Raw genomic sequence first — 8,792 nt, forward strand, 5'->3', positions numbered from 1 at the left:
AACAATGCTCATTTGCAGCCTCACTGTGCCCATTTGCATGCCTCACTGTGCCCATTTGCAGCCATTGGGTCCCCCGAACTTCAAACTCGGTAGTTAAAGGTTCCTAGATGTCCCCTAGCTGGAGCCAAAATGTGGGGTCTCTGAACCCAAAGGGTCCTGAAATGACATTGCTGCAGATGGACACAGTTGACCGACTTTGGGGCCCCATATCTCGGGCCACTTAGTGTTAGGAACCCCAAATTTGGTGTACAAACCCAGTCGAACTAGCACCATAAAATATCCAAAGCTGGGGTTTCTAGCACCAAGTGGCCCCGAGATACAGGGCCCCAAAAATCGGTTCAGAAAATGTCAAGCACTTTTCTGCAGCAGAGAATGAAATTTTCCGAACCGGCTTTGGGGCCCCGTATCTCGGGGGGCCACTTGGTGCTAGGAACCCAAGCTTTGGATATGTTATGGTACCAGTTCCACTGGGTTTGCACACCAAATTTGGGGTTCCTAGCACTAAGTGGCCCTGAGATACGGGGCCCCAAAGTTGGTTCAGAAAATGTCTCGAGTATAAGTCGAGGGGGGCACTTTCAACACAAAAAAATGTGCCGAAAAACTCGACTTATACTCGAGTATATACGGTATATGTTTTGATTATCGCTGTTTTATAGCACAGCTCCTTTTGACATATTTGAATCTGTTCTGTGGAAGATATCTCTCAGCAGAGCTGCTGCTTTTTATCATGTTTTTTTTTATTATTATTATTTTTCACTGTGGATAGCATTACCATCCAAGCACAGTTTTGAGTTGAGAAAGGTGGGGGAAATGCACAAATCCTCATTTTGTGTGTATAGAGTACATTATGGAGAAAACAGTTTTTGCCTTTGGTGAATCACTTTAGGGTTAGGTTAGGACAATATATATTTATATACTGTACAGGATGTTTGGTGCTATAGCTTTATTACTGAAATTCTAGGTGGATGTTGTCATGCTGGGTATGTTGCTATTATCTATGGAAATGTGCACACTGGGATGTGTAGTAAAATCTTCACTTGCTTTCTGCAGAAGTTTCCTGTCCTGGCGGGGGACGGACCACTGGCAGTTCAATAACAATGGCGACTCGGCGTCACTGCATTCATAAATGACAAAATAATCAGCAGGGAACAACTTAAACCCAGAAAAGTGTTCTTTTCAAATACAAAACCACCCATACAGGATAAGGCAACGGAACAGTGGGACAAGGATATGGATCTGTTTATGTGTTTGAAATTTAGAACAGAGTAATGTGATTGTAAACGACCACCTTGTAAAACAGCCCATTCAGTTTAAAATAGAAATGAAAGGAAAACATTTGTGTATACATATAAAAAAAACATTATAAATACCTTTTTTTCCTTTTTTTTAATAAGTGATCACATTCCCTCTGTTCACAGCTGCATGAGAGCTGGGGGGGGGGGGGAGAAGCAGCAGCACCCTGAACTTCCCGGTGATTGGCTGTGCAGCGGGGGAGTGTCAGGGCAACTCTGATTATTGGAGGAGAGCAGGCTTAGTTCCCAGCATAGCTAGAGAACCACGGTGTGCTCTCCTGCTTAGTGTGGTCAGTTTTTCGTTCAGTCTTATTTTATTAAGAAAGGAGAGGTGTACATTACACAGGTGTATCGTTCATTGACATAAAGATAGAAATAGACATTTCAATATTGGTACCATAACGTCACTTTGTATAGAGAGTTTGTTAGCTTCAGCGGATTTAATTTAGTATATAAGCCTGTGTAGCCATAGCATCTAGTGTGGTCAGTTTTTAATAGGAAAGCAGAGGGACTGGCAGGAACACCAGGAATTTCACACAAAGGAAGCAATACACAGAGATACAGGAAATTAATAAAAATACTGCGCTATACATATAAATAATAGCAGCCAGCACTACAATCTTAACGGAAATTGCGTGTGTAAATATAATGAAAAATTGCAGCGCTAGAAGTCAAATGTTGAATATTGTCATATTAACATATCATAATGTACAAGGTGAGTAGTAATTTAACTCTATATTATCATCTAAGTAAAATACTCAATAAAGTGCACTGTGCAAAACATGTCAACATTATTATAAAGTCTCTAAGTGATTAAGACGTTCATTCATATGTATTGATGGGTGGGTATCCAGGAGTGTAGAACTAAAGGAGTCACCACGGTGTGTATATCCACCACCCAGGGGAGAAGATAAAATACGCTTACCAGAAGGTAGCATAAATCAGGCATGCGATATCACAGCTCTGGATACCAGGTGCGATTCCTCCTCCTCAACTGAGCCACTTAAGGCAACCCCGACTGGGCAGCTGGGAAATGTGGGTCAAGATTGGGATGTCCAAAGTGGTAAAGACAGGGCAGGTGACAGGTCCGTGTCCGCTCCGCTGTGCAGAGAGCAGACATGGACACAGACCCGCTCAAATCGTATGGAAACGGACCGCCTGTGTGTTTCCATCCAATTCCATCCGATCTGCCGGACGGATGAAAAATAGGACCACCATCTGTCTGGTTTTGACAGACAGGATCGGATGGTGGCGGGTGTCAGTAGACATGTGCCCGCTCCACAGGGTCCGACAGGTGGACCTGATCGGACAGCCCGTATGAAAAGGGCCCTAATTCTCAGCAGCCAGCAACCTCCTCTACCCCTCTTATTCTCTGGCATGGGACTGTTGCTCGGTGTCCTCGCTGGGCTACGGGCTCTGCATTGTACTTTGATGACATCAGAGGACCTGAGCCTGCCTGAGCATAGTGGAGATGGCTCTGCGTTGTACTTTGATGACATCAGAGAACCTGAGCCTGCCTGAGCATAGTGGAGAGGGCTCTGCGTTGTACTTTGATGACATCAGAGGACCTGAGCCTGCCTGAGCATAGTGGAGAGGGCTCTGCATTGTACTTTGATGACATCAGAGGACCTGAGCCTGCCTGAGCATAGTGGAGATGGCTCTGCGTTGTACTTTGATGACATCAGAGAACCTGAGCCTGCCTGAGCATAGTGGAGATGGCTCTGCGTTGTACTTTGATGACATCAGAGGACCTGAGCCTGCCTGAGCATAGTGGAGAGGGCTCTGCATTTTACTTTGATGACATCAGAGGACCTGAGCCTGCCTGAGCATAGTGGAGATGGCTCTGCGTTGTACTTTGATGACATCAGAGGACCTGAGCCTGCCTGAGCATAGTGGAGATGGCTCTGCGTTGTACTTTGATGGCATCAGAGGACCTGAGCCTGCCTGAGCATAGTGGAGAGAGCTCTGCATTGTACTTTGATGACATCAGAGGACCTGAGCCTGCCTGAGCATAGTGGAGAGGGCTCTGCATTGTACTTTGATGACATCAGAGGACCTGAGCCTGCCTGAGCATAGTGGAGATGGCTCTGCGTTGTACTTTGATGACATCAGAGGACCTGAGCCTGCCTGAGCATAGTGGAGATGGCTCTGCGTTGTACTTTGATGACATCAGAGGACCTGAGCCTGCCTGAGCATAGTGGAGAGAGCTCTGCCTTGTACTTTGATGACATCAGAGGACCTGAGCCTGCCTGAGCATAGTGGAGAGGGCTCTGCATTGTACTTTGATGACATCAGAGGACCTGAGCCTGCCTGAGCATAGTGGAGATGGCTCTGCGTTGTACTTTGATGACATCAGAGGACCTGAGCCTGCCTGAGCATAGTGGAGATGGCTCTGCGTTGTACTTTGATGACATCAGAGGACCTGAGCCTGCCTGAGCATAGTGGAGAGAGCTCTGCATTGTACTTTGATGACATCAGAGGACCTGAGCCTGCCTGAGCATAGGCGTGCGCACAGGGTGTGCTGGGTGTGCCTGGGCCCCATGCGCATTAGCATTATCGCTCTGTGTGCCTGCAGGAAGATGGGAAAGATCTCCCTCTTACCGGCTCTGCCATAAGAGAAGTGTTTATGCACTTCTCTTTCACCGTGGCGGCTGGGAGATCAATGTGCCGGGGTCATATATACCCTGTTTCCCCGAAAATAAGAATTAGCGTGATTGTCGGTGATGGCTGCAATATAAGCCCTACCCCCCAAATAAGCCCTAGTTAAAGTCCTTGTAGGTCTTATTTTCAGGGTAGGGCTTATTTTCAGGGAAACAGGGTAGGGCTTATTTTGGGGGTAGGGCTTATATTGCAGCCATCACCGACATTCACGCTAGGTCTTATTTTCGGGGAAACAGAGTATGTAGACATATAAACACGCACGTAGATTTGAGCTTTAGGGTGCACACCCTAATGCAATAGGCTGCGCACACCTATGTGCCTAAGCATAGTGGAGAGGGCTCTGCATTGTACTTTGATGACATCAGAGGACCTGAGCCTGCCTGAGCATAGTAGAAAGCTGTTTTTTTTGCAGTTCACTAAACCTTTTTTTTTTTTTCTTTCTGTGCCATTTTACATTAATACAATTCATATTTCAAATCTCTATCTAATCAATATAAACTGTGCTGTATTGCACCAACCTCTGGTTACCCCGGATGTTTGGTGGAATTGCAGTAACGGCTGGCGTGACAGTGCTCCTTCTGCTATTGGATGGAATGAATCTGCCCTGTCACAGAATGCAGTCATTGGTCACCACGCCAGGTATTGTGAGCTCCAGTGCCCTGTCTGTGTTTGACAGGTCAAGCAAATAAGTGTCCCCCGGCAGCCTTGTACTGACATTGCTCATACAGTGCAATGGGTGAAACATTAACTGGTCAGGTCACTGGGAAATGACCATAATGTGTAGACTGAGCGAGGGGCTGGTCACATAGTCAGGAGACTACAGAGGTCATGTAGGACAATATATACTGTAAGTACCCATTGGTACTAACAAGATGAAGGGTAGATTTTTCATAACCAATGCGATCCGGTGTGGGAAAACGCACTGCGTTTGGGGTGTCGTTAACTTTGCACTGACACTCTGCAGATCGCAAGGGCAGTGCGGGTAATCTACACTCATTTATCACACGACAAAACACGCTACAAATACGCATTGCAAGAAAACACCCAAAAGAGTGAAAAGGTTCTGAAGCTACTTTGGGGGGTTTGTCGCACGTAGGGTGAATGGCAGTGGCGGCTGATGGTATAATTTTGGGGGAGGGCGGCAAACAATTCACCGAGAGACACCCCCCTCTCGGTTGGTCGGGTCACCTTCACCAAAACACCCCCTCCCCGGTCGGTCGCCCACACCAAAACCACCATCTATGGCGCGGGCAGCGCTTCCCTTTGGGCGACGGACTCCCCTCCTCACGGCCGTGCATCACCTCCCTCCTCTTCCTAGGTCAATGGGCTCGGTTCTCCTTTCGGCCAATCAGGAAACGGGTTTTAGGCCGCTTCCTGATTGGCCGGGAGGAGAATCAGTGTGACAATAGCAAATATTCATTGGGTGACTCTAATCACGTGCTTCAAAAAAAAAAAAAAACCCATTGGAGTCCATGCGTCCGGCGCCCTGCATGTAGTCTAGGGGGCCAGACACATGGATGGGGGGGGGCAGCCCCCGTGCGCCCCTAATGGGTGGGCCGCCACTGATGAATGGGCTGCCATAGACGCAACATGCATTATTGCGTAAAAAATGCATCAAAACCGCAAGTGGAAATGCGCATTCCTGCCATAGATGCGACATACATTATGGCGTGAAAAAGCATTAAAAAAAAACACCGCAAGTGGAAATGCGCATTACTGCTATGCTCAAGTGTGAATGGGGCCCTAGCCAGATTAGAGTGTTTTTGGCCTCGTAGACTAAAATGGAAACGCCTGAAAAACATGCGACATGAGTGTTTTAGGAGCGTTTGGTCGCTCGTTTCCAACCAAACAGCATGTAGGGCGGCAATAATTCACACAGTCAGGTGCAATGTAAAACCTGTATTGAAGAGATGCAGCAACAATTCACAACAAATCGGGTGGGACGGGTACCCACAACTGCACTCACAGTTTCCAACAACGTGAAGAAGCAGTTTCCAGCCAGGCTGACAGGATCTGTAGAGAGGGAGTAGACTGCAGCCTGGCTGTCTGGCGCCCAATCAGGGAGGTGTCCAGAAGAGATGCGACCCTGCGCTTTCCCTCCTCGTCAGGAACCTTTACCTAGCGCCAGTACTGTCCCTCACAGGCGGGGTACCTGTCCCTACCTTACCAACTCGCCAAAAGAGCGCAAACCCTCGGAGCCAGGGCCCTTAAAAGGCTCTGCCTGACCCAACATGGTCACTAGAGTCACATGGGGCGGTAGCATCCAATTGGATCGCTTCCTCAGTGACCCAGGAAACCATAGAGGAGCCGTGTTCCACCAACTTCCTCCCCATCTGCATTGCTGCAGCGGATAGCACCACCTGCAGTGGAGAAAATAGACTGCACCTGCCTACAAGCAGCTCTCCATCCAAAAATTCCTCCGCCTAGTGCTTTCTGTTGGCAAAAATAAAAACAGCTGACACTTAAGCACACATGTAAAACGCTTCTAATACACTTCTAAAATGCTCGTATATGCTTGCAAAACTCCCAAATAAAAATGCCTGAAAATCACTCTGCTCAGGTGTGAAGGCAATCTTATTCAGAGGTCTGGCAGCCCTTATTCCACAGTGCAAGGAGCCTCTAAATCTGTCCATGGATGGATTGAAATTTGGTTGGTTCAGCAGGGACCAGCAGAATTTTCATCCATCTATGGCCATTCCCACTCAACAGAAGTTGATCCAACAATGGAGGGTCCTGCTGTCAGTATACAGTGCCACAGCATGGGATTCCCCCATCAACCTCGCATGTGTGGATTGGGGAATGTCCAAAAAACAAAAAGCGTGGTGCTGCAACCCTTAGACCCAATATGAAATATGGGACACTCTCACCTGTGCCAGGACCACAGCCAAAAAGGATCCGATACACAACAGCTGCTGATGCATTTCTGCCCTTATGTGCCTTAGTCTTAGCAAATGGAGCCATTGCCCATAGTAATTAGCTTTTTGTTTTCCATTCCCTGCATGATTGAAATGAGTTTCTATCAGTGGGAGGAATAGTGCCCCATCATTGGTATCAGTGGGAGGAATAGTGCCCCATCATTGCTGTCAGTGGGAGGAATAGTGTCCCATCATTGCTGTCAGTGGAAGGTATAGTGCCCCATCATTGGTATTAGTGGGAAAAATAGTGTTTCATCATTAGTATCAGTGGGAGGAATATTGCCATATCATTGGTGTTAGTGGGAGAAATAGTGCCCCATCATTGGTGTCAGTGGAAGGAATAATGCCCTATCACTGGTATTAGTGGGAGAAATAGTGCCCTTTCATTAGTATCCGTGGGAGGAATAGTGCCCCATCATTGGTATTAGTGGGAAAAATAGTGTCCCATCATTAGTATCAGTGGGAGGAATATTGCCATATCATTGGTGTCAGTGGAAGGAATAGTGCCCCATCATTGGTGTCAGTGGGAGGAATAATGCCCTATCACTGGTATTAGTGAGAGAAATAGTGCCCTTTCATTAGTATCAGTGGGAGGAATAGTGCCCCATCATCGGTGTCAATGGGAAGTATAGTGCCCCATAGCTGCAGTCAGTGGTAGGAATAGTGCCTTATTGTTGGTGGCAGTGACAGGAATTATGCCCCATTGTTGATGTCAGGGGGAAGAATAGTGCGCCATTGTTGATGTCAGGGGGAAGAATAGTGCCCCATTGTTGGGGTCAGTGGTAAGAATAGTACCCCATCATTTGTGTCAGTGGGAAGAATTCTGCCCCATCATTGGTGTCAATGGGAAGAATAGTACCCCATCATTGGTGTCAATGGGAAGTATAGTGCCCCATTGTTGGGGTCAGTCGTAGAAATAATGCCTTATTGTTGGTACCATCGACAGGAATTATGCCCCATTGTTGGTGTCAGGGGGAGGAAAAGTTCCCCATTGTTGTGGTCAGTAGTAGGAATAGTGCCCCATCGTTGATGTCAGTAAAAAGAATACTGCCCCATCATTGGTGTCAATGGGAAGAATATCCCCCCTTCAGTGGTGTCAGTGGGAAACATAGTGCTCCATTGTTGGGGTCAGTGGTAAGAATAGTGCCCTATTGGTATCAGTGGCAGGAATTATGTCCCATTTGAGGATCAGTGTAGCAACACACCTGGGTGGGCCCTGGACGCATCCTCTGGGACCCGAGCCCACCCTATTTTGAAGCTTATTAGAGCCTGTGGCTCTAATCAATGCTTCAAAAAGAAAAAAAAAAAAAAGACCCCCAAAAATTTTCCTAAGCTTTTGATGGCGTGGAACTGGTGGTGCCCTTTTTTCCCCTCTAGGAATGAACATGTACTATGTGCGTGCAATCCACGTGTGCAGTGGCGTTGCTAGGGGGTGGCTTTTGGGGCTATAGTCCCGAATCTCAGGCCCATAGCCCCAAGTCTCTGCAGGGGTCCCCAAGGGGAGGGGAGGCTCTCTGGGGACTCTGATGCATGGGGGAGGCTCTCTGAGGACCCTGATTTAAGTGGGGGGGGGGGGCTCTCTGGGAACCCTGATGCAAGGGGGAGGCTCTCTGGGGATATACAAACACATGTATATTATATACATGTGTATGCCCGCCCAAGCGTATGACTTTCTTTACTACGTTGCTATGGGCTCTAGCCCCAGATCTTTTGTAGACCTAGCAACTCCCCTGCACGTGTGTGTATGGAAAGATCTTTCTGCAAAAGGGATGGGCATGCAAACTCCATCTGTTTTAATGAAAGAAACACATGCGGTCATTTTTTTTTTTTTTTTTTAAATATATAAATAAAATGTTATATTTTTGTGGAATTTTCTGTCTGTCCTATGACCCCTGAGCAACTGGAGAACTCGTTTCCTCTATTA

Source organism: Aquarana catesbeiana, linkage group LG10 (assembly GCF_042186555.1).
Source record: "Aquarana catesbeiana isolate 2022-GZ linkage group LG10, ASM4218655v1, whole genome shotgun sequence".
Taxonomy (NCBI): Eukaryota; Metazoa; Chordata; class Amphibia; order Anura; family Ranidae; genus Aquarana; species Aquarana catesbeiana.